This window comes from Bos taurus, chromosome 18, assembly GCF_002263795.3.
Source record: "Bos taurus isolate L1 Dominette 01449 registration number 42190680 breed Hereford chromosome 18, ARS-UCD2.0, whole genome shotgun sequence".
Lineage (NCBI taxonomy): Eukaryota > Metazoa > Chordata > Mammalia > Artiodactyla > Bovidae > Bos > Bos taurus.
Genome location: NC_037345.1, coordinates 58,972,965 through 59,000,201, shown reverse-complemented (window position 1 = coordinate 59,000,201; position 27,237 = coordinate 58,972,965). Strand labels below are relative to the sequence as shown.

At 41.5% G+C, this 27,237-nt stretch overlaps 1 protein-coding gene and 2 long non-coding RNA genes across 6 annotated transcripts in view; 2 read left to right on the top strand and 1 right to left on the bottom strand.

Moving 5' to 3' along the window:
* Window positions 1-27,237, top strand: part of LOC100126043 (uncharacterized) — a 37,287-nt gene that overhangs the window by 7,065 nt on the left and 2,985 nt on the right. For 3 of the 4 annotated variants that reach the window (XR_009491216.1, XR_009491215.1, XR_009491218.1), the window contains one exon: window positions 17,206-27,237. This exon is cut by the window's right edge and continues 2,453 nt beyond it. This is a non-coding gene — a long non-coding RNA (uncharacterized lncRNA). The remainder of the gene's footprint in view (window positions 1-17,205) is intronic. The other variant, XR_009491217.1, reaches the window with a different exon arrangement.
* On the top strand, window positions 1,772-16,055 carry LOC132342728 (uncharacterized). The gene is made up of 2 exons (XR_009491220.1): window positions 1,772-1,856; window positions 2,026-16,055. It is a non-coding gene; the product is annotated as an uncharacterized lncRNA (long non-coding RNA).
* The window catches only part of LOC100847180 (zinc finger protein 665), a 58,928-nt gene continuing 51,459 nt past the window's right edge, over window positions 19,769-27,237 (bottom strand). The window contains exon 7 of the mRNA XM_059877172.1: window positions 19,769-20,211. The gene's annotated coding sequence lies outside the window, so the exon portion shown is untranslated. The remainder of the gene's footprint in view (window positions 20,212-27,237) is intronic.

The window sequence follows — 27,237 nt, the reverse complement described above, 5'->3', positions numbered from 1 at the left end:
GCATAACCAAATAAGCTTTAAAAAAGACATAGAATGCTGACAAACTTAATGACGTACAACTGATTGATTTTTAATGTCCCAAAGATGCTGAAATATACAAGTAAAAGAAAATGGGAGTATCATCCCAGAATGTGTCAAAAGGCAACTCTTTGGAGTACGAAATGTCCACCCTGGCAAGCTACCATGGAGTCACAAATAGTCTGACATGACTGAGCAGCTGAACAACGACCTTCACACACAACAGAGTGAGCTCGAAAAACCAAATCTAAACCTCTAACTTTCTTCCTACAGATTCTTCAGTGACTTCCAGTAGCTTTTGGAATAAAGTCCTAAATCCTACACCTTGTAGAAATCAGCCTCTACCTGGCATCACCCCTCTTTGTTCCCTGTGTCCCAGTCACACTGGCTGACTTTCTGTTCACTAAATATCTTCCTGCCTCAGAGCTGGCACTCAGGCTCTTCTCTCTGCTTACAAAACTCTTCCATTTCCCACCTTGCCAATCCTAAGTGTTTCTTCCTCACGGAGACCTCATCTGATGTCTGATTTCTTGATGTAGGTCAAGACTTTCTGTTGAATCTTGTCTTAGCACCAGGCCTGTTTCAGAGCACATATAACAATAGTGATGTTAAAATTATGGATGTAATTGGCCAGCTGGCTCCTGGATTGTAAGCTCCATCATGTATACCGCTGTATTCCCAGTTCGGGACACAGAGTTGATGCTCACTAAATTTTGATTGAATGAAAGAAAAAAGACAACTCTTTTTTTTTTCAATCAGCTGTTTGTTTACATGTGCATGCATGAGTGCATGGATATGTAACTCCATGGTTTTATTATAAAACATCATCTCATAAATATGCTTTATGCTTTGTAGCAGTTGCACTTGTATCTTAAGTGTATTCCATGACCTTAAGTTTATTCTATCTCATCACATGAATGATATAAATAGTAGTAAGATTACTGACATTGTGTGGATTGGCGGGGAGAGGGGGTGATTCTGTATAGTGATCATTTTACTGTTCCATTGCACTACAGCTTCCTTGAACTTGTTTCCTGTATTCTCTGGGAACGTTCTGTGGATGGTCTTTTACACTGTTACTTAACTGTTTAATTATTTCGGTTCAGTTGTCTCTCCCAACCACCTGAACTCAAGTGCTGTTGCTTCATTTCTTAACTATTTAACCTGAGTAATTTCTTAGAGTGACAGAGTTTTCTCTCCCGTAAGGTGGACACAGATCTTTCTCTAACGTGCTGCTATGTTGATGAGAAGTTCATATGTGTAAAGTGTTTAGAGTAATGCTTAGTGTGTATGAAGTGTTGAGACACCTCTGGTCAGTGTGATGATGACATCCTCATCACAGTGTGTGTTCTTTTAAAGCCACTGTGGACTTTGTTGTCTCTGAAGACACCAGTCTTGCTGTAACTCATCTAGATAGTGAATGTCATTCAGTGTGTTGAGTGTAACACTTCTGCATAGACAACCCACTGTTGATTGTAATTTGTTTTTCTTGTCTTGTCCACACATATGACAAATTCATGTTGATTGGAGGATATCATCATCTTATGAAAAAACAGGAAATTAAATTAGACACCACCAATTTGCTCCAAATAGATTTGCATGGATCTATCAGAATATTACTTCAGCTGAATTGACCTTACCTGTCTCACTTGTCCTTTTCTGTGAAAATAAGAACCCTCCTCAGGGCCTGTTGGTGAAATGTGTTTTCATTTCCAACACAGTTAACCTTCAAGGATGTGTTCATAGATTTCACTCCCGAGGAGTGGGAATGTCTGGACCCTGCCCAGAGGACCTTGTACAAGGACGTGATGGTGGAGACCCTCAGGATCCTGCTGTGGGTGAGGATCACTTCCTTCCGAAGTGGTGGTATACTTTGGGGTACCTCTGCATGTTCCCTCTGTGTCTCTTGGGAGCCCCTGTTTTTCTTACTGAGATCAAAGCCTTGTTGACTCTCACATGTAAGGCTTCATGATTGGCATCGGGAGTTCAAACTTGTCCTTTCTTCAGGTGACCTGCTCACTGTATGATACACAAGGAGCTTTTCCCGAGCTTGAGTGTTTATAAAGCTGATTTCAAACTTGTGAAGGATCGAACCCATGCCTCCTGTATTTGCAGGCATAGAGCCACCAGGATGTTAAGGAAATTAAATAAATAGTCTTGTTTAGGCTTCAAGACAAAGTAGTGCATTCTTCTGACCTTCCTTCTAACCTGTCTGGACACACCCTGACTGTGAGTGCCTTGACTCCCTGCTGTGAATGCAAGGCTTGTGGCACCATAAATAAGTTAGGGGACAAATCTTGAGTTTGTTCAGCCCTTGGAAGGGGCTCTGACCAACCAAGCCCCAGGCTTAGCAGCATCCAAGTTTTATAAGATGAAACAAACAGCATTAAGATGAAACCAGAGCTGCTGTTTCCTCACAGATTGATGATGATATCAGTTCATGTCCTGGGATTATAAGCAGTAACCTCGAACTGCAATCTTTGAAGTCTCACCCACGGAATGGACACACTGCCTGGGACGTTTTCCCAATTGAGACTCCAGATGTGCTGTGTCCTGGGATTTGCCAGCGCTGTTTGAGTCTGGATGTTGGTCAGAAGCCAATTTGATGATATATCCTCTGCTGTTTCTATTTCTCTTTGCTTTAAATGGTAGTGTATTGAGAGTCAGCTAGATAATTCTCTGTCTGTATTATGTATTATTTATTTGTATAGGGATTCCCTGGTTTCTCAGATGGCAGAGTCTGTGTGCAATGTGGGAGACCTGTATTCGATCCCTGGGTTGGGAAGATCCCCTGTAGAAGGAAATGGCAACCCACTCCAGTATTCTTGCCTTGATAACCTTGTGGCCAGTTGAGCCTGGTGGGCTACAGTCCGTGGGGTCACTAAGAGTCAGACACGAGTGAACACCTTCACTTTCACTTTTTTCATTTGTATAGCACACATGGCTTATTTTATTAACAAATCCTTTAACCCTAAGATGAAAGTGAAAACTTTTGGCAAAACATTAATTGGTGCTGTGAGTAGGATTTGTGAGACAAAATGCCACTCTGTAAGAAAAGAAGAGATTAAGATTGATGAAGTTTTTATTCCGAGATGAAGGTTCATCTTTACTCATTAGCTAATAAATGGGATGTATTCACTGGATTATGTGAGAATTGGGACCTTAAATTCAGTGGGCTGAACCCTTAGAAGTTACTGAATGTTTGTGACTCTCACCCCTTGAGAAAGGATAAGAATCTGCCCTGCTGGATGAGAGGCTGGATCCTCTTCTCTCCTACTGTGAAGTACATAAAGCTAACTTAAAATTGTCTGAAGAGAAGTTACAAATGGAAACAGAATTATGTGATTAGTGAGGATGATTGTCCACATTACAATGTCAAATTATATTTTAGCTGATCAAATCCTCACTTTTTAAGTCGGCTCTCTATTGAGCCAGCCCACAGCTCCAATAGTGTCGCCTACTGCCCTTTCTCTCTCCATTCTCTGTCCTTTTGTGGCCTTTCACCCCTCCCAACCCTTCTGTCTCCCTCTCTATCAGCTGGTCCCCTTCTAACTTCCCCTGTCTCTCAGTGGGGAGGATGAGCCCAGCTTCCCCCACTCCTGCCCCCATTGTAGGAAGTTTCTTTACCCTTCAGATTCTTCTGATCAAACCAATACCCCCATCCCCACAGAGTGACAATCTAAGATTCTTATCAGCCCATCTGTCCCTCTTATCACAGTCAATTTGAGCACTATTTGGTCTGTAATTTAGCCATGAAATTTTAGCCATGACTATACAAAAGAAAGTAGCTTTTTTGATACAGGATGGCCATGATATTCTTTAGACTCTGGAGAAAACATAATTTCTGTGAGTCTACTGCCTTTATTTGTAAAATTGGAATATTAGTGCTGTTAGGTTGTATAGAATATTGCCTCTTTTACAGGAAAGATCAGGAATTTTTTTTTTTTTTTGGCTGCAGCATGCGACAGGCAGTTGCATCTTAGTTCCCCATTCATGGATGGAATCTGCTCCCCCTACAGTGGAAGCACAGAGTCCTAGCCATTAGAGCACCAGGGAATTTCCCTCAAAGATTACTTTTGGGTAAAAAATATATTAACTTTTTGTCATGCTTATTGTGACATGTCCCTTTGTCTACATTACATCATGTATGTTGTTAATTTGCATTTTATTTCTGACAGTGTTGTCTCTGACTCCAGGTAATAAGTTTTTAAAGAATATTCCTTTCTTGTGATAAGAATACATTTTTAAAATAATTTATTTTTTATTCATTTTTGGCTGTGCTGGGTCTTCGTTGTGATTCGGGCTTCTCTGTACTTCTGGCAAGCAGGGTCTACTCTCTGGTTACAGTGCACAGGCTTCTCACTGCAGTGCCTTCTCTTGTTGCAGTGTGTGGGCTCTAGGTACCCAGGCTTCAGTAGTTACAGGTGCCAGGCTCTAGAGCATAGGCTTAGCTGCTCCGAGGCATGTGTGATCTCCCCAGACCAGCACTTGAACCTATGTGCCCTGCACTGGCAGGTGCATTCTTTACCCCTGAGCCACCAGGGAACCCCAAAGCATGTTCCTTTACATGTATGTTGGGGCCAGTGAACTGGATAAGTTGTATAGAAAACGGAATTGCTGTATTGAATGGCTATTGTGTAAGTAGAGAATATTTCATTTACTAATTTTTTAAATTTAGAGATGATGGTCTTTCTGAATGTATTATCCAATGTAACTGGTATGAACTACTTGTTAATGTCATAAAATGGCCTATACGTCAGTAAACTGATAGATTTATAACAGATGTTTATAAAAGTGTGTTTTGTTTTGGTTTTAAATCATATGAGGGAATTCCCTGGCAGTCCAGTGGCTAGAATTCAGTACTTTTACCTGCTTGGGCCTAGGTTCAATCCCTGGTCGTGGAATTAAAATCCCGCAAGGGATGTGGTATGACAAAAAAAAATTGTTTTAAATGAATCCTTTATTTCCTAATGCTGTGTTTCTTGTGCAATTGTAAACTGCCCTTTTGTTCTTTTTTTTGTTCATCACTAAGTCATGTTTGATACTTTGCAACCCCATGAACTACAGCACGCCAGGCTTCCCTGTGCTTCACTATTTCCCTGAGTTTGCTCAAACTCATCTGCATTGAGTCAGTGATGCCATCCAACCATCTCATCCTCTGTTGCCCCCTTTTTCTTCTGCCCTTGACCTTCCCCTGCATCAGGGTCTTTTCCAGTGAGTCAGCTCTTTGAATCAAGAAGTCTTAAGTATTAGAGCTTCAGCTTCAGCATCATCCCTTCCAATGAATATTCAGGGTTGACTTCCTTCAGGACTGACTGGTTTTATCTCCTTGCAGTCCAAGGGACTCTCAAGAGCCTTCCCCAGCACCACAGTTCGAAATTATCAATTCTTTGGCATCAGCCTTCTTTATTGTTCGACTCTCACATCCATACATGATGACTGGAAAAACCATAGCTTTGACTGTATGGACATTTGTTGGCAAAAGTGATGTCTCTGCTTTTTAATATGCTCTCTAGGTATGTCATAGCTTTTCTTCCAAGGAGTAAGCATCTTTTAATTTCATAGCTGCAGTCATCACCCATGGTGATTTTTGAGCCCAAGAACATAAAATCTGGCACTGTTTCCTTTTTTTCCCCATCTACTTGCCATCAAGTGATAGGACCAGATGCCATGGTCTTAGTATTTTGATTGTTGAGTTTTAAGCCAGCTTTTTTTACTGTCCTCTTGCACCCCATCAAGAGGCTGTTTAATTCCTCTTTTATCTCTTTCATTAAAGTGGATTCATGTCCGTATCTGAGATTGTTGATATTTCTCCTGCCAATCTTGATTCCAGCTTGTGTTTAATCCAACCCAGCATTTTACGTGATGTACTCTGCATATAAGTTAAATAAGCAGGGTGACAATATACAGCCTTGACATACTGCTTTCCCAGTTTTGAACCAGTTAGTTGTTCCATGTCCAGTTCTAACTTTTGGTTCTTGTCCTGTATATAGATTTCTCAGGAGACAATAAAGTTGGGTATTCCCATCTCTTTAAGAAACTGCTCTTTAGTTTTTACATTATTCATTATTTAGTTTCTTTTGGATTATTTACTATAACAATATATTGTCTAGTCTTTGCATGCATACTCAGTCTTTCAGAGGTATCTGACTCTTTTGACCCCATGGACTGTAGCCTTCCAGGCTTCTCTGTCCATGGAATTTCTTTCAGGCAAGAATACTGGAGTGGGTTGTCATTTCTGTATCCAGAGATTCATCCAGATCCAGGGACTGAACTCTAGTCTTTCGCATCTCCTGTAGTGGCAGGCAGATTATTTACCACTGAGAAACTTGCGAAGCCCTGTCTGTTCTTTAGCATGTAATTATGTATAAATATGTGTATATTGTGTATAATGTATTTTTTTCCTCCTCAATTATGAGACAATAGTATGTTTACTACTAATTCGAGTGTGCTTTGGGGTCATGGTGTCATAATACCCTTTTCTTTGAGAGCTGACATAGGTTTGAACTATGTGAATGTTTTTGTCATTGTGTGTTTGAAACTAGCCTACTGTAAAAGTAATTTGAATTACAGGTGATCACTTTTTTTAAATTTTTAAAAATTTTAGTTATTTGGCTGTGCTGGGTCTTTGTTGCGGCACAAGGTTTTCTCTATTTGTGTAAAGCAGGTGCTACTCTATGGTTGCGATGTGTGAGCCTGTCATTGCCTTGTCTTCTCTTATTTTGGAACACAGGCTCTAGGTTGTGGACTTGTGTAGTTGTAGCATATGGGCTCAATAGTTGTAGCTCCTAGGCTCCCAAGCATAGGCTTAATAGTTGTAGCTCATGGGCTTAGTTGCTCCATGGCATGTGGGATCTTCCCAGGTCAGGGACTGAATCCATGTTTCCTGCACTGGCAGGCAGATTCTTTACCACTGAGCTACCAGGGAAGCCCAATTACTCTTTCTTTATTAAACAGTATTCCTTTAGTGTTTCTCTTATTTTGAAAATCATCACTGGGAAGATTCATAATTCTGTTCAGGATGAGTACTACTTTTGGTGTAAGATCATGTGTTGAACATGAAAGAATTTATTTATGAATTATAATTAATAGGATACCTATGGTTCTTTAATGTCTCATACACATATAAGCCAGAAATCACCAACAAAAGCAAACAGTGATAAAGCAGAAATATTTCACACAGTGATGTTGGGAAGACCTGAAAGCCATGAAATCACAGATATTTTCCTCAGAGAGATCCAGAAAAATTTGCATGAATTTGATTGTCAGGGGAGAGATGATGAAAGAAATTACAAAGGAATGTCTATAACCCAGATCAAAAATCTCACTAATGAAAGTGATCGGTACAGTAGAATTGCAGCGGGAAATAGGCCTGTTGAAAATAGGCATGGATCAAGGTTTCAAGATGAACTGCAGATACTTCAACCTGAAGGGAAAACATTTGAATGTATTCAAGTTGTGAGGAGTATCAACAGTAGCACCTCAGATTTACAACTTCAGAGAACTAGTTTCTGCACCAGCATTTCTAATATATGTGAGAGTGCTGTTATGCACCCTTCAGTACTGGCATAAGACCAGGAAGCACACACAGGAAGACCTTACAAATGTACTGAGTGTGCCATGACTTTTGTTCAGGACTCAGAACTCACTGGATATCAAAGGGTCCATAGAGAGAAACCATATAAATGTGATGAGTGCAGAAAAGCTTTTAGTGCACATTCAGACTTAAGTAAACATCAAGCACTTCATACAGGAGAGAAACCATATACATGTAATTTATGTGGTAAAGCCTTCAGTCTCAAGTCTTACTTTACACTCCATTGGAGAATTCATACTGGAGAGAAACCATATCAGTGTGATGTATGTGGCCAGTGTTTTAGTCGAAATTCATATCTTAGGAATCATCGGAGAATTCCTACTGGAGAGAAACCTTACAAATGTAATGAGGGTGGCAAAGTGTTCAGTCAGAGTTCAGGCCTTATAACTCATCAGAGAATTCATAATTTAGAGAAACCATATAAATGTGATGAATGTGGCAAAACTTTTAGTGCACATCCAGACTTAACATCAAGCAGTTCACACAGGAGAGAATCCATATAAATGTAATTTATGTGGCGAAGCCTTCAGGTACAGGGCTTCCTTTGCAGTTCATCACAGAACTCATACTGGAGAGAAACCATACAAATGTGATGAGTGTGGCAAAGCTTATAGTGCACATTCAACCTTTATTTACCATCAAGCAATACACAGAGGAGAGAAACCATATAAATGTAATTTGTGTGACACAGCCTTCAGGTACAGGACCGACTTTTCAGTTCATCAAATAATTCATAATGGAGAGTAACCTGACAAATGTCCTGAGTGTGGCAAAGTCTTTAGTCAGAGTTTAGTCCTTACAGTCAATCAGAGAGTTCATACAAAAGAGAAACCATGTAAATATGATACGTATGCCTTAATCAAATTGCACACCTTGGAATTAATTGGAGAATTCATACTGGAGAAGAATCTCACAAATGTAATGAGTGGCAAAGCCTTTAGTGCATGTTCAGCCTTAACTGACCATTAGGCAGTTCATACAGGAGAAAAACCATAGACATGTAATTTATGTGCAAAGCTTTCAGTCACAGGAATCACTTTTCAGATCTTCTGAGAATTCATACTAGAGTGAAAACTTACAAATGTAATGAATGCAGTAAAGCATATCATCTGTTTGACCCTCAGAAAAGTCACACTGGAGGAAAACCACACAAACGTGTTGCATGTGGAAAAGCTTTGATTATATGTTCAGACTTAAGTAACCATCAATTAATTCTGAACTGAGATTTTACCCACATCATGAATGTGGCAGGTGTTTTGGAAGGCATTCATTTCTTACAAAGCAAGAGAAAATTCATCCTGGAGAGAAGCCATACATTTAGAGTGCAGTCAATCATGTGACCATAAGGTAACTCTTATGGAGGGAACCATATAAATGTAATGTGTGGCCGGATCTTCAGTAACAGGTCTCATCATTCACATCATCAGAGAATTCATAATGCAGAGACACCTTACAAATGTAAGGTGGGGAACATACTGGAACAGTAGTTTACAAATGCAATGGGGGTGGAAAAAGTTTCACCTTGAGTTGGATGCATTTGACAACAAGAGTCCACACTGAAGAGGAGTCATGGAAATGTGTGGGCACGGGCTTTCTCCAGGCTCCGTGTGCACTAGACCTCAAATTACACATCTTTCAGAGAAACTACACAGATATAATGTGCACAGTAAAACTTTAACCCGAAGTTCAAATCTGTGAAACATGAAAGAATTTATATTGGAGAGCAAGCTTGTACAGGTAATGAATGTTGTATAGTTTTTTTTCACCAGATATTCACACTTTGGGCATTATGAGGTAATTTATGCAGATCAGAAACTGAACAGATATACTGAATATGAAAATATTTCTAAGAAGGCCAATATGTCTTCAACAGTCACCAGGAAATTCATTTGGGGAGAATCTTTATAGATGTAATGAATTTGCTAAGTTTTTAGACCAGTTCTTACAGCAGGCCACATATCAGACAATTCATATTAGGAATAAATAAATCTTTAGTTCTCCAACATTAACCTCCAATACTATTGCAGAATAATTACATACATACAAATACTATTGCAACATAATTACATTAAATATGTTGAAACTTATGACATGAGGTGTATATTGAAACTGAAGGACATGTAGGAAGATAGCCCAGTATCTTCAGTGTGTAAAGTATTTAATTAGTGGAGTTTTCTTGAGAAGGCCATATTACTATTGAGAGGGTAACAGGCAGGAAGGCCAGGGGTCTCCAAACGGAGGAAATAAGCTGCAAGTGTCAGACATTTTTATCTCTTTTAAGCAGCAGGAGGAAATAAACAAGCGATACTTTTTTCCTTCTCTATACAAATTTAAAAGGAGGTTTCTCTTAAAATACTGAGTTGCCATAATGACACCTGGTTTCACCTGAAGTTAACTATTCTCAAACCTTGAGTTAACCAATGCATTTTTCTTATGGAAATATTTGTCTTAAGCTATGTTAATGTACTGTGCATTTACCCCAGACTCTGTCTTCAAGTCGGTTCCGCCTAATGGCTCAGAACCTACTTGACAAACCAGTATGTTATACTCAGATGTTGTTCCCCTAGTCTATGTAAACAAAACTATTTGTATGGTATTCTGCCCTTTCTACAAGATTCAAGTCAATCCTTTTATGGCCCGGGATGAATCATGTGGTGCCAAGATTATCCCAAAATACACTTTATGGATGAGGGGCCTGGTGCCATTCTGAGTTTTAAGACATTCCTTTCTTTCATTAACAGACTGCTAGTGACAATGGCAGCCCACTCCAGTACTCTTGCCTGGAAAATCCCATGGATGGAGAAGTCTGGTGGGCTGCAGTCCATGGGGTCACTAAGAGTCGGACACAACTGAGCGACTTCTCTTTCACTTTTCACTTTTATGCATTGGAGAAGGAAATGGCAACCCACTCGTGTTCTTGCCTGGAGAATCCCAGGGACAGCAGAGCCTGGTGGGCTGCTGTCTCTGGGGTCGCACAGAGTCGGACATGATTGAAGCGACTTAGCAGCAGCAGTGACTATATACGAAGGCAATGGCACCCCACTCCAGTACTCTTACCTGTAAAATTCCATGGATAGAGGAGCCTGGTGGGCTGCAATCCATGGGGTCGCTAAGAGTCAGACACAACTTCACTTTCACTTTTCACTTTCATGCATTGGAGAAGGAAATGGCAACCCACTCCAGTGTTCTTGCTTGGAGAATCCCAGGGATGGGGGAGCCTGGTGGGCTGCCGTCTATGGGGTCGCACAGAGTTGGACACGACTGAAGCGACTTAGCAGCAGCAGTGACTATATATCCAGCTGAAGACTAGCCAGGGGGGTACTCTTTCTGCCCCCTTCTGATGCCTATGTCAGAAGCTTTCTCTGTCTCCTTTATACTTTAATAAAACTTTATTACACAAAAGCTCTGAGCGATCAAGCCTTGTCTCTGGTCCCAGATTGAATTCTTCTCCTCCGGAGGCCAAGAATCCTGGCGTCTTTTTGTGGTTCAGCAACAGCCTTTCACTATGACTTTTCTGCAGTAGTTTGAAAACCTTCTGCAGCTGTCTTATAGGCCTTTAATGATGGTCTCTGCAGAGGAGTTAGTAAGATGAAGAGCCTAACCTGATTAAGTGTGGTTCATTCATATCCATCTTTACTGAGAAAACAGGGACACTGCATTATTCAATTCACTGGTGTGTGAATTGGCATCAGATAAGGGCAGAGAATAATGTAAAACTGTGCCATAACTTATCATGTTTTTTCAGGGCGCCCTTCCATACACAGACCACAGCGTGTTGTAGGACTGGGTGCTATACCATCTGACCATCGAGAGAGCAGTTATCTGAGTGGAAATTTAATCAAAAGAAATCAAATAGTATGTGTATGATTGACATTTAACTGTTGCCATTACCATTTGCTATTGTTTTATTCCGAATGTATCATGGATGTCCTCTTGATTCATAAAATGTAATCACTTTCTCCACAACCCCAGATGAATCATGTTCTTCCCACCAACAGGGTTTTATCTGACCTCAGTATTTTGTAACATATAATAACAATGCAGTGTTAGGCTCTTGGGGCTGAAATAATCTATGAGAATTGCTTTCCACAGTGGAACCAGAGATCACGCAATTTGGGAATTACATATTCATAATTTGCACTTGAGTTACTCTGCTTCAGAACATTCAGACAGCTGTAATTAAAATACCATAGCATGCATTTTCAGACTCAAAATATATATAAATAGAAAAATTGTGGACTTCCCCAGCAGTCCAGTGGTTCAAACTCCACACTTCACTGCAGAGGGCACAGGTTTGATTCATGGTCAGGGAAGTAAGATTCTGCAAGATGCCAGGTAGGGCACCCCACGCCCCCCCGCCATACACACACACACACACACACACACACACAGTACAAAAATTTGAACTTAGAAAAAATTTTTTAAATTTTATTTTTAAACTTTACAATATTGTATTAGTTTTGCCCAACATTGAAATGAATCTGCCACAGGTATTCCCGTGCTCCCCATCCTGAACCCTCCTCCCTCCTCCCTCCCCATACCTTCCCTCTGGGCCGTCCCAGTGCACCAGCCCCAAGCATCCAGCATCGTGCATCGAACCTGGACTGGCGACTCGTCTCATACATGATATTACACACGTTTCAATGCCATTCTCCCAAATCTCTCCACCCTCTCCCTCTCCCACAGAGTCCATAAGACTGATCTATACATCAGTGTCTCTTTTGCTGTCTCGTACACAGGGTTATTGTTACCATCTTTCTAAATTCCATATATATGCGTTAGTATACTGTATTGGTGTTTTTCTTTCTGGCTTACTTCACTCTGTATAATAGGTTCCAGTTTCATCCACCTCATTAGAACTGATTCAAATGTATTCTTTTTAATGGCTGAGTAATACTCCACTGTGTATATGTATCATAGCTTTCTTATCCATTCATCTGCTGATGGGCATCTAGGTTGCTTCCATGTCCTGGCTATTATAAACAGTGCTGCGATGAACATTGGGGTACACGTGTCTCTTTCCCTTCAGGTTTCCTCAGTGTGTATGCCCAGCAGTGGGATTGCTGGATCATAAGGCAATTCTATTTCCAGTTTTTTAAGGAATCTCCACACTGTTCTCCATAGTGGCTGTACTAGTTTGCATTCCCACCAACAGTGTAAGAGAGTTCCCTTTTCTCCACACCCTCTCCAGCATTTATTGCTTGTAGACTTTTGGATCACAGCCATTCTGACTGGCGTGAAATGGTACCTCATAGTGGTTTTGATTTGCATTTCTCTGAGAATGAGTGATGTTGAGCATCTTTTCCTGTGTTTGTTAGCCATCTGTATGTCTTCTTTGGAGAAATGTCTATTTAGTTCTTTGGCCCATTTTTTGATTGGGTCATTTATTTTTCTGGAGTTGAGCTGTAGGAGTTGCTTGTATATTTTTGAGATTAGTTGTTTGTCAGTTGCTTCATTTGCTATTATTTTCTCCCATTCTGAAGGCTGTCTTTTCACCTTGTTTATCGTTTCCTTTGTTGTGCAGAAGCTTTTAAGTTTAATTAGGTCCCATTTGTTTATTTTTGCTTTTATTTCCAATATTCTGGGAGGTGGGTCATAGAGGATCCTGCTGTGATGTATGTCGGAGAGTGTTTTGCCTATGTTCTCCTCTAGGAGTTTTATAGTTTCTGGTCTTACGTTGAGATCTTTAATCCATTTTGAGTTTATTTTTGTGTATGGTGTTAGAAAGTGTTCTAGTTTCATTCTTTTACAAGTGGTTGACCAGTTTTCCCAGCACCACTTGTTAAAGGGATTGTCTTTAATCCATTGTATATTCTTGCCTCCTTTGTCAAAGATAAGGTGTCCATATGTGCGTGGATTTATCTCTGGGCTTTCTATTTTGTTCCATTGATCAGTATTTCTGTCTTTGTGCCAGTACCATACTGTCTTGATAACTGTGGCTTTGTAATAGAGCCTGAAGTCAGGTAGGTTGATTCCTCCAGTTCCATTCTTCTTTCTCAAGATAGCTTTGGCTATTTGAGGTTTTTTGTATTTCCATACAAATTGTGAAATTATTCGTTCTAGCTCTGTGAAGAATACTGTTGGTAGCTTGATAGGGATTGCATTGAATCTATAAATTGCTTTGGGTAGTATACTCATTTTCACTATATTGATTCTTCCAATCCATGAACATGGTATATTTCTCCATCTATTAGTGTCCTCTTTGATTTCTTTCACCAGTGTTTTATAGTTTTCTATATATAGGTCTTTAGTTTCTTTAGGTAGATGTATTCCTAAGTATTTTATTCTTTCCGTTGCAATGGTGAATGGAATTGTTTCCTTAATTTCTCTTTCTGTTTTCTCATTATTAGTGTATAGGAATGCAAGGGATTTCTGTGTGTTGATTTTATATCCTGCAACTTTACTATAATCATTGATTAGTTCTAGTGATTTTCTGGTGGAGTCTTTAGGGTTTTCTATGTAGAAATTTTAAAGATCTAATTGAAGTTGAATGATTCATGAATCAGGCGGCACCCTACCTAGTTCATTCAGAGGTGCTCAAAGGAGCTGTACAACATGGAAGGCTTCCATAGGTAGAAACTAAATAGGACAAGAAAATTATTCGCAAACACATTGCTTCAGGTCTGGTGTCCTATGCAGGGATGTGTGCAGGAGGAGGGTGTAGCCAGCGTCTGGCCCTGCAGATTACAGCACTATTGTCCTGGAAATTCCAGTCAATGACTCCTGGTCACATTTTTAAGCAGGCAGACACTGCAGTGAAGTGTTGTTTGCCCTCCTGGAGGCAGTGGCTCCACCTTGGGCCTGTCTCCTTTTTAATATGGCCTGAACCTTGCCATGCATCACCATGAATAGGTGTCTTCATGTTCTTTCTGTATTGCTTGACATAAAGAGAAAATAAGCATATAGTTGTTTAGTCATGAAGTCGTGTCCAACTCTGTGACCCATAGACTGTATCCCGCCAGTCTCCTCTGTGGAATTTCCCAGGCAAGAATACTGGAGTGGGTTGCCATTTCCTCCTCTAGAGGATCTTCTTGACCTGGGAATCAAACCTTCGTCTCCTGCATTGACAGGTAGACTCTTTACTGCTGAGCCAGCTGGGAAGCCCCAAATAACAAGGTGAGTCTTTAAATTTTAATGATAGATATTCTAATTCTAGCATCAAGGCAAGGAAATGAAAAATACCCATTTTTGAAATGTCATTTGTACCACTCTACCTGAAAGTGAGAGATAAAGGCTTGTAGTTGGGAAATTACTTTACATTTTTATTACATAAACTTTTAGGTTTGTTTTGAAAGACATGAAACAGTTTTTTCTTACAGTCTTCAATTTTTTTTCTTTTTTATTTCCACATACAAATTTTCAGTAAAGATCACTCCAATGTAATGACTTCCTTCACTTTTATGATAACTTCACAAACATAGCCATGTGTATTCTTAATTTCTCAGCCACTGTGCAGCAAGGCAAGGCCATGACACCAGTTTTGCCAAATACAGTGTGAGTGCAAGTAATGCATTACTCATCTGAATGATGTTATAAATAAATCACCCAGGCAACTCCCTGATGAACCAATGGTTTGATTTCTGTGCTTTCACTGCTCGGAGGGCCTGAGTTCAAGCTCTGGTCAGGGAACTAACATTCTGCAAGCTACATCAGTCAGTTCAGTCACTCAGTCGTGTCCGACTCTTTGCAACCCCATGAACTGCAGCACGGCAGGGCTCCCTGTCCATCACCAACTCCCGGAGTTCACTCAAACTCAGGTCCATCGAGTTGGTGATGCCATCCAGCCATCTCATCCTCTGTCGTCCCCTTCTCCTCCTGCCCCCAACCCCTCCCAGCATCAGGGTCTTTTCCAATGAGTCAGCTCTTCGCATGAGGTGGCCAAAGTATTGGAGTTTCAGCTTCAGTATCAGGCCTTCCAAAGAACACCCAGGACTGATCTCCTTTAGAATGGACCGGTTGGATCTCCTAAGGTCTGTTTAATGTGGGGATGATTCATTTGTTTATTTTTGGCTGTGCCAGGTCTTATTTGTTGGGCTCAGGGCTGCTCTCTAGTGGTGCTCAGACCTCTCATTGTGGTGACTTGTTGCAGAGCACGGATCTAGGTCATGTGGGCTCAGTAGTTGTGATGCTCGGACTTAGCTGCCTTGTGATATATGATGTCTTCCTGGACCAGGGAGCTAACCCGTGTTCCCTGGCAGGTGGATTCCTAACCATTGGGCCTACAGCGAAGTCTCTCATCTAATGTTTGTATAAGCACCTGTGAGATCCACTGAGGGGAAGCTGAAACCACAAATAAATTCTCCCAGACTGAATTTTTTGTTCATTTGTTTCATTGGTTGTTTTAAATTATGGGGGTTCTTAATGTTAACCATTATATGTCTTTGTATTCACCTTTTAATTTGATCTTTTCAGAGATACAAATAAAACTATAAGAAAGCTCTTTCTGTGTGTGTGTGTTTGTGTGTGCGCGTGCACGTGCATGCTAGGTCACTTCAGTCCTGTCTGACTCTTTGCAACGCTAAGGACTGTAGCTTCCCAGGCTCCTCTGCCCTTTTGTCTCCTGCACTAGCAGGCAGATTCTTTACTACTAGTGCCTCCTGGGAAGCCGAAAGCTGTTGCTAATGAGTTCTAAAAGTGTCGCAGCTTAAAAGTTTCCTTATTTAAAGGATCCACCATCTGGCTATTGAGTAGTAATAGCCCAACAGCCCCTCAAGGCGATAAGACACAAGACAGGTCACCACAAGAGGGTGCAAAGAATGCAGCCTTCAAAATAGTCTAAGAAAGTGAAAGCCCTTGTCCAAGCAGACAAAAGGAAGGTTAAAATAATGGCAGGGACCATTAATGGCTGGGACCCCTTATGACAAATTCCCCTGAGAGCTGGTCCAGTCTATTCGACTGGCTGCCAAATATAACCCTGTGTGTACCTTCCAGACCAAGTTCTCAGAACAAAATGCCTAAAAGGATGGGTAGAACATTGATATCACAAAGGTACAAGGAAAGAAATGCAGGTTCGTCTTAGAAGGATTTAATCCTTTAGGGTGAATTCTGAGAAGATGTTTTACAAAACTGGCTTTCTCTAGCCAGTTTTAGAATGTCAAAAAGAGCTCCCATGTTGGCCAGACATAATTTAAAGCAGCTCCCATTTTTAAAGCAGAATTTCCTTAGTACCCAGTTAAGTACCCCCAAGTATAAATTCCATACTGCTGGCTTAGGTTTGCTTGGAGGTTGGAGTCCTGATGCTTCTTATCTTGGTCAGTACAGATCACTCACTGTTTGTTTTTCTGCTGTGCTGGATCTTTTGCCTTGCATGGGCTTTCTTTTGTTCCAGCAAATGGGGGCTACTCTGTAGTTGCTGTGTGCAGGCTTCTCATAGCTATGGCAGTGAGCCTACTGTAGCCCACTAGGCACTAGGAGAAAAAATGAAAGTCACTCAGTCGTGTCCAACTCTTTGTGACCCCATGGACTGTAGCCCTCAGAGGAGCCTGGCAGGGTCACAAAGAGTTGGACACGACTGTGTGACACTTTCACTTTTTCTCCTAGTTTTCAGATCTCCCAGTTATTTGTTGATCACCCTGAATTTTACTTGGCAGTGTATTAACGGGACTCTCAAACTTATCTGGACTTGCTGAGGAGGTGGATGGCCCCATGAGGCGCTTACTGATGTACCAAGGTCAGTATCTCCAAAGCACAGACTGGTGCCTGTTTTTCTGCACTGTTGGTGGGGCACTGTAGTGTCTAACGAGCTTGATCCTTGAAGAACTGGAATGTCAAGACACTTTTCTCCTTACAGATGTTAGTTGAAAGTAGCTGGTTGTAAGAGTTGTATGTTTCACATTCTAGTTTGTCATCCCTACACAAATCCAGTTGTTTACTTAGATTGCTTACATTCTAATTGCAGGAATATCTGGATTTCTGGGTCCAGCCACCACCCTACATTAACCCCCAGCCCCGCCACCACACCAGGTTTCGGTTCGCAGACCTCTGAATCCCTTCAGCCTCATCAGCAGGACGCCTGTTAAGAATAAACCTTAATTTACAGCGTAATGATCCGACAGAATTTCAAGTTTTTACTTTAAAATTGTTCTGTGACAGTTACCTAAACTAGGGAAGAATCAATAGTGCAAAACAAGACACGGAAGACCATAAAGGGTTTCTAAACCCAGACAAGCTATGTTGGGAACCAAACGGAAGAACGTGCACCTGCCCCTCTCAGCAGGAAGCTGGCGAGTGCTCTACACCCCACCCTTCTCAGTGGCCTCTACTCAGGCCCCACCCTTCTGCTCAGGCCCAGCCCCCAGCTCCTCTTCCCTCTTTACCCAGGTCTGCAAGTTTCCAGCAAGTTCCGAAACCATGACTGCGGAGCTGAGGTCACTGTTGAGAACATGAGGTACGTTTCTTTCTTTTTTTTTTTTTTTGCCTAAACTGCTACCCCACATCCAAGGTAAAGAGCACTGGCTGCGCTTTGCTAGAGGAGCTGTGAAGATATATCCTAAATCCAAGGTAAGAGGAACCCAAGAAAGATGGTAGGCACTGAGAGAGGGCATCAGAGGGCAGACACTCTGAAGTCACAATCACAGACAACTATCCAGTCTGATCACACGGACCACAGCCTTGTCTAACTCAATGAAACTAAGCCATGCCATGTGGGGCAACCCAAGATGGGCGGGTCATGGTGGAGAGGTCTGACAGAATGTGGTCAACTGGAGAAGGGAATGGCAAACCACTTCAGTATTCTTGCCTTGAGAACCCCATGAACAGTATGAAAAGGCAAGAAGATAAGACACTGAAAGAGGATCTCCCTGGGTTGGTAGGTGCCCAATATGCTACTGGAGATCAGTGGAGAAATAACTTCAGAAAGAATGAAGGGATGCAGCCAAAGAAAAAACAATACCCAGTTGTGGATGGGACTGGTGATAGAAGCAAGGTTCAATGCTGTAAAGAGCAATATTGCATAGGAACCTGGAATGTTAGGTCCATGAATCAAGGCAAATTGGAAGTGATCAAATAGGAGATGGCAAGAGTGAACCTCAACATTCTAGGAGTCAGTGAACTAAGATGGACTGGAATGGGTCAATTTAACTCAGATGACCATTATATCTACTAATGTGGTAGGAATCCCTTAGAAGAAATGGAGTAGCCATTGGATGCAATCTCAAAAACGACAGAATGATCTGTGTTCGTTTCCAAGGCAAACCATTCAATATCACGGTAATTCAAGTCTATGCCCCAACCAGTAAGGCTGAAGAAGCTGAAGTTGAACAGTTCCATGAAGACCTACAAGACCTTCTAGAACTAACACCCAAAAAAGATGTCCTTTTCATTATAGGGGACTGGAATGCAAAAGTAGGAAGTCAAGAAACACCTGGAGTAACAGGCAAATTTGGCCTTGGAGTATGGAATGAAGCAGGGCAAAGTTAATAGAGTTCTGCCAAGAGTTTCTCTTTTAGTCCTCCATTAATAATGATATGATTTCTAATAGTACATTATTGTTACTCTAAAGTGTTTTATCTCTTATGTTTCTCTTCTAAACCTCAGCAACCACAATCTTGTCCAATTATTTCAGTAGTTGGCACCAATTTACACTTGTTCTTGGCTAAAAGGAAATGTGTCTTCTCTATCAATCAGAATGAACCACTCTTGCCTAAACAAATACAACTTCACCTTGGATAATCTCTCTTCTGGGATTATATGGTAATCAGTGTGCCTACATCTTATTTAAACATTCATTGGCAACACTGATGAAATAAAACTATAGACATGGTCTGGAGATATTGTGGGTTCATTTCCGGACTACCACAACAAGGCACTTATCACTGGGTCATGGTGATGCTAGTGGTAAAGAACAGTTTGATCCCTAGGTCAGCAACATACCCTTGAGGAGAGCATAGCAATCCACTCCAGTATTCTTGCCTGGAGAATCCGATGGACAGAGGAGCCTGGGGGGGCTACAGTCCATAGGGTCACAAGGAGTCAGGCACAACTGAAGTGCCTTAGCACACACACACACATGGTGCATATAAAAGTTACATTTTCACTATTCTACAGACTAAACTATGCAACAGAATTAGGTCTTAAAAAAACAGTCTAAATACATTAATGAAATGTTTATGCCTTGTCTTTTTCTTCTGGGAGGCAGCCCACTGGACACAGATATTTATTGGATTGACCGAACAGTTTATTCAGGTTTTTCTGTTATTCCAACAGATCTTTGTAAATACACTGAGGTCATCCTAACTGACCAGCATCGTTTGATTTTTGTGGGCACAGAGCTGGTGGATGGCCCTACTGTCTCAGAATTACTATATGCAGAGTCCACCTGCACTTGGTCTGCTGCCTGAGGTGCCACCTCAGGGAGCCTCCCCTCAGCTGTTCCCCCAGAAATACAACTGGGACAAGGTGACTCGTCCCACGCTTTGTGCCTGCCCGCACCTCGGCCCTGTCAACTGCAACAAGAATTATGGTAGCCATGCCAACAACCTGGGCCTCAGTGTAACAACATGGTGAAGAGATTTTTGAGGCAAGACAACGTAGATTCAAGCTCCGATTCAGTCACTTCCTGGGATGGGGTGATTTTTGTTGCATTCAAGTTCATTCATCTGGGAAACGAGAAAGAACATCAGTACTTATTTTGGAGTTCAAATTCAAAAAGATTGCATGCATAAAGCATTAAAACAGGGACTTCCAAACTGTGATATAAAAGTGAATTTGAGTACAACTTAACACCAGTTATCAAAGAAAGTATTTTCAGTTGGGAACAAAGAACACATCTCACTTTCTCTGCAAGATCTTCACGCTCTGAATGTGAACACAACACTGAGAAACAGCAGGATGACTTGCAGACATCTGGCACTGGAGACTAGTTCCCTGTCACAAAATACAGTTGGAATCCATAGTCATTCCCTTCACTGTGTGCTTGTGCAACTCTACTCACTTGACTTTCAAGCACCTGATCACAGCCAACTCCCAAATTAAACATTTCATTTCGCCATTTTGCCATTTCAGTTTTTTCATGGAAGTGAACCCCACCCCTAAAGAAACTCAGCTTCTTCGTGTTTATGCTGCATCTACTTTGTACACATCATGGCATTTATGAGCATATTCAGGTCACAAAAGTTTGAAAACAATCCACTGATTCATACATACCTTGGTGTAAAGAGGACAGCTTCTGGGAGCACATGTTTATTTACCAGGTGGGATGCTGACCAACCCATGAATCAATGAATAAGGCCAAAGAGATCTTTAACATTTACGTCTGAAGACCAGTGGGCCCTGACTGCAGGAGTCTGACAGGAATGGGGAAAACAGAGACTTCACTCTTAACAGGTGCAGACGAAGCCTCATGCACACTGAGGGGAAGCTGAGATGAAGGGCAAAACACAATCTTTTGCTAGGATCCTGGATGGTGAGAGCTGCCTGCTGGTCTTGAAGGATCCCCGGGGGGTAGGGGGTGGGCTGTGGCTCACCGAGGGGACACAGATCCTGAAGGCAGAACTATGAGAGAGCACTCCTCTGCGTGAGGTCTCCATCTTGGCCTGACACTGGCTCCACTCAGAACCTGTAGGCTACAGAAATGGGACCCCTAAGGCCAAAGGATGAAAGGGCCAGGATGCGACCCTAACCATCAGCAGACAGGATGTCCAAAGGCTTCCTGTACACATGCCTTTCGACAAACTCTAACCACAAAAGTGTGAAGACCCAGTTCTAACCACCACTGTGCAGGCACAAGCCTCCAGACCAGCCTCACCCAGCAGTGTTGTTGTTCAGCCACTCAGTCGTGTTCGACTCTTTGTGACCTGATGGACTGCAGCACGCCAGGCTTCCCTGTCCTTCAACATCTCCTGGAGTTTGCTCAAACTCATATCCATTGAGTCGGTGATGTCATCCAAACCTCTAGTTCTCTGTCGCCCCTTTATCTTCCTGTCCTCAATCTTTCTCAGCATCAGGGTCTTTTCCAATAAATCAGCTCTTCACATTAGAGGGCGGCCACCAAAAGAAAGAAAAGTAGAGTCCCACAGCTTGAAAACCGAGTCCACAAATACACGTGGACACCACCCTGGGATTAGATGTCCTATGGCCCTTGGATCGGAAGAAGGATGCCTGGGATATCTTCTGCAGGGGGCCACTTCTCCAACGTCAAGAAACATAACTACACTACCAGATAGATTAAAGTACAAGTAGAAATTTACACAAAACGAGGTGACAGAGGGATATGTTTCAGAGGGAAGAACAAGACAAAACCCCAGAAGAACTAAGTAATGTGGAGATAGACAATCTACCTGAAAGAGTTCAGAGTAATGGTAGTAAACATGATCAAAGAACTTGGGAGAAGAATGCACGACCTGAGAAATGAGAAGTCTTTAGCGAAGACTTAGAAAATATAACAACCAACGAAACAGAACTGAGGAATATAGTAAATGAAAACAAACAAACAAACAAACAAAAACACAAAAACCCAAAAAACAGAAACTAAAATGAATCAGAACAGGCTAAATGAGGCAGAAAACACATCAGTGAGCTAGAAGAAAAAGCACTGAAAATCACCACTACTGAACAGAATAAAAAATAATAAAAGCAGGACATTTAAAGAGATATCTGGGATAAGAAGCCATTAATAGTTGCCCTGTAGGAGTCCCAGAAGAAGACAGGAAAGATCTTAGGAGGAGAAAACAGCTGAAACCACTCTAACCTGGGAAAGGAAACAGTCACCCAAGTCTAAGAAACACCAAGAGCCCATATCTAAATAAAAACTTCATAGTAAGGACAAGCCAAAAATCTGTAATAGATACATAATCAAAATGCACATGAAAATACCCTCAACATCCTGAGACTGTCCACTGTGTCAGGCTCCTTGGTACACCCATTTACCAGGTTGAATTCTGCCCAATGCATCAATCATTCAATAAAGCTAATTAGGGACTTCCCCAATGGTTCAGTGGTTAAGAATCCGCCTTTCAATGCAGAGGATACAGGTTCCATCCTTGGTCTGAGAAGATTCCACATACCACAGGGCAATTAACAGCATGTGCTGCAGCTACTGAGTCCATGCTTTAGAGCCTGTGAGCTGCAACTACTGAGTCCTCGCATCTAGAGACTGTGCTCCCCAACAAGAAAAGCCAACACTCACAGCAACTAGAGAAAGCTTACACGCAGCAACAGCACAGCCAAAAATAAAAAAAAAAAGAAAAAGCAAATTAAACCTTCAAGTTTATTTGATGCAATTTTTGCACATTAATAGGAGTCAGTCTAAAATGCACTGCTGTGCTATTTGGATTACAGTCATATGAATGCTCTGCTATAGAGTGTAAAGAGAGTAACTTTAGTTAAAAATTTTGACTATGTAACCTCCAAATTTCATGTTGTTTGATTCCATAGTGACAAGAAATTGTTCTATATTTATTTAAACCTGAGAGCCTAATGCTGCCTTCTTAGCTGCTGTTATAAAGTACTGAAGTGAGATAAAACTGTTGATGGAATAAACACAATTCATCCAGGGCTGTTTCAGAAGTGTTTATATTGTATTCATGGAAACAGGAAACCTTGATACATTCACAATGTAGTTCTTTGAATACAACAGTAGCAAATGGTAATGACAGCTGTTAAATGTGATTCATACACATACACATACACATATTATCCTGGTTCCAATCAAATTTGATGTTCAAAATAATTGCTCTGTGTCAGGGGACGTTCAACTTTAAGGGATCCAATATGTTTTCTTTTTGTGTGTCCCGTTTCTCAAGAACTCTTATTCCTTACCAGTTCCTGGAAATTAGGAATGAGCAAAGCTTCACGCAGTTCTCAGGACTGAGATCATGAGAAAGGGCACCTGCTTGCACTCCTTTCAGTGACTCCCTCCAGTGACCTTTTACTTAAAGGTAATCTATTCAGTTATGCCCCTCTTCTTCAGGATATGGAATGCTTTCTGGCCCTTTGAAGATTGTTATTTGCTTGGCTTTGTTTTTCCTCAATTATTTTACTGCCTAAAGCTGCCCTGTATGAAGATATAGAAACATACGTTTCTGCAAATAAAGCACCCTTGTTTCACTCGAGACCTGGGTTCCCTGCGTCCTTCTTCTCGTTGACTCCAGTCCCCAGGTCCCCGTCTACAAAGACCGTGACAAGTGGCGCCTGAACAGGGACCTAGTGAATGCCCTAGGCAAGCGGATGGAGTGACTGTTAGGACCTATGGAGGTCGGTAAGTGCAGGGTTATAGGACAAATGGCTGGAAAGCCCCACCACTTTTCTGCTTTATCATTTATTTAAGGTTCAAGGACTTTCAGTTTTGTGTTAACAGATAGAGCCTTATCTCCAAACAGTGGTTAAATATAATCCCTGGTTCCCTGATGAAGGCAGTTTCAATTTAGAAATTTGGAACTGGGTTAAAGAAAATGTTGAACAAGCTGCAAGACGGGGAGAAAATATTCCAATAAATTTCTGGCCCTTGTGGGCCCTCATTAAAGCCGTGATCTTGCCATTTCAAGGCAGTTCTAGCCCCCCTGGTATTTGTCTACAAGCGGAATGCTCATTATACGAATATAAATTAGATGATAAGACTTTACAGAAGGCCCAATTACAGAAACATAAAATGTTTCAAAACTTTCCCACAATCCCTGCTCTGGCTGTCCCAAGCACTCCTCCTCCTCCTCTTGTAATGGGCACGAAACTGAAGGTCCCCTCAATTAGAGGACAAAATTAATCTGACGATGATTCTTCTGATGCTCTCTTTGACCCTAAAGCCAACAATGCTTCTTTTGATGACAATGATAGTCCCTAACACACACTTATATTTATGAAAACAGATGATCCACTCATTCTCCTTCACGACAAAGGCTTTCTGGTTTACTGGCTTTGCAATCTCAAGTCTCTGAGGCCGATGATCTTTTTGCCTTTCCTGTGTTAGGAAATGTTTATGCTCAAGGGCAACTAACACCACAATACGAAGGCATTGATTTTTTTCACATGCAACAGATGAAAAAGGCTGTAACTATGTACGGCCCTCATTCACCTTTTACAAAAGAACTTCTAAATGCTATGGCATCTTCTATTGGAAATTTTATTCCTTATGATTGGTGAATGTTGAGAAAAGCTCTTCTTAAACCAGAAAAATATCTTCAATGGATAATGTGGTTTCATGATGTGACCCGAGATCATGCCAATTCTAACGCTCGAGCTGGCACTCCCCAAAACCAAATTATTTTTAAAATGTTAACCAGTATGGGGCAATTTAATTTGGTGAAAGCTCAGATACAATGCCCTCCTTTGTTGCATGAGCAATTGAAAGAAGTTGCCCTTGAAGCCTGGGATCGAATTACTCCTTAAGGGGGACCTAAAAGTAACTACACAAAGATATTACAAGGGCCTAATGAAGCCTAATGAAGACTAGAGATCTCTTCAAGAAAATCAGAGATACCAAAGGAATATTTCATGCAAAGATGGGCTCGATAAAGGACAGAAATGGTATAGGCCTAACAGAAGCAGAAGATATTAAGAAGAGATGGCAAGAATACACAGAAAAACTGTACAAAAAAGATCTTCACGACCCAGATAATCACGATGGTGTGATCACTGACCTAGAGCCAGACATCCTGGAATGTGAAGTCAAGTGGGCCTTAGAAAGCATCACTACAAACAAAGCTAGTGGAGGTGATAGAATTCCAGTTGAGCTATTCCAAATCCTGAAAGATGATGCTGTGAAAGTGCTGCACTCAATGTGCCAGCACATTTGGAAAACTCAGCAGTGGCCACAGGACTGGAAAAGGGCAGTTTTCATTCCAATCCCAAAGAAAGGCAATGCCAAAGAATGCTCAAACTACCGCACAATTGCACTCATCTCACGCTAGTAAAGTAATGCTCAAAATTCTCCAAGCCAGGCTTCAGCAATATGTGAATCGTGAACTTCCTGATGTTCAAGCTGGTTTTAGAAAAGGCAGAGGAACCAGAGATCAAATTGCCACCATCCGCTGGATCATGGAAAAAGCAAGAGAGTTCCAGAAAAACATCTATTTCTGCTTTATTGACTATGCCAAAGCCTTTGACTGTGTGGATCACAAGAAACTGTGGAAAATTCTGAAAGAGATGGGAATACCAGACCACTTGACATGCCTCTTGAGAAATTTTTATGCAGGTCAGGAAGCAACAGTTAGAACTGGACATGGAACAACAGACTGGTTCCAAATAGGAAAAGGAGTACATCAAGGCTGTATACTGTCACCCTGTTTATTTAACTTATATGCAGAGTATATCATGAGAAACGCTGGGCTGGAAGAAACACAAGCTGGAATCAAGATTGCCAGGAGAAATATCAGTAACCTCAGATATGCAGATGACACCACCCTTATGGCAGAAAGTGAAGAGGAACTAAAAAGCCTCTTGATGAAAGTGAACGTGGAGAGTGAAAAAGTTGGCTTAAAGCTCAACATTCAGAAAATGAAGATCATGGCATCCGGTCCCATCACTTCATGGAAATAGATGGGGAAACAGTGGAAACAGTGTCAGACTTTATTTTTCTGGGCTCCAAAATCACTGCAGATGGTGACTGTAGCCATGAAATAAAAAGACGCTTACTCCTTGGAAGGAAAGTTATGACCAACCTAGATAGCATATTCAAAAGCAGAGACATTACTTTGCTAAACAAAAGTTCGTCTAGTCAAGGCTATGGTTTTTCCTGTGGTCATGTATGGATGTGAGAGTTGGACTGTGAAGAAGGCTGAGCGCCGAAGAATTGATGCTTTTGAACTGTGGTGTTGGAGAAGACTCTTGAGAGTCCCTTGGACTGCAAGGAGATCCAACCAGTCCATTCTGAAGGAGATCAGCCCTGGGATTTCTTTGGAAGGAATGATGCTAAAGCTGAAACTCCAGTACTTTGGCCACCTCATGCGAAGAGTTGACTCATTGGAAAAGACTCTGATGCTGGGAGGGATTGGGGGCAAGAGGAGAAGGGGACGACAGAGGATGAGATGGCTGGATGGCATCACTGACTCGATGGATGTGAGTCTCATTGAACTCCGGGAGTTGGTGTTGGATAGGGAGGCCTGGCGTGCTGTGATTCATGGGGTCGCAAAGAGTCGGACACAACTGAGCGACTGATCTGATCTGAATGAAGCCTATGGTGATTTTTTAAGTAGACTGGAATTTGCTATCTCCCATAATGTTGACGGAGAAGAGACAAGAGTGCAATTAGAAAAACTACTTGCATATGAGAATGCGAATCAGGAGTGTTAAAGAGCCATCACTCCGATTCGTGAGACCGGGAATGTTATTATTCGAAGGCTTGTCGCAACTTAGGATCAGAAACTCAGACAATGCAAATGTTAGCTGAAGCAATGGCTGCTGCCTTTAAAAAGGGGAATGAAGGATGTTTTGTTTGTGGAGATAAGAGCCATTTAAAAAAGAACTGCCCTAAAAAAACACACAGAAAAAATTAAAACTACTAAAAAACCTCCAGGAGTCTGCCCTCAATGTCATAAAGGGGTACATTGGGCTAAAAATATCGATCTAAGTATGATGTTGAAGAGAACCCTATTTCAGGAAATTCAAAGATGGGGACTCCCCGGGTGGGTCCCCATCAACAAAAACCAGGGGCAATCGCCATCTTTTCCCTCAAACCTTCAACATCCAGCAAT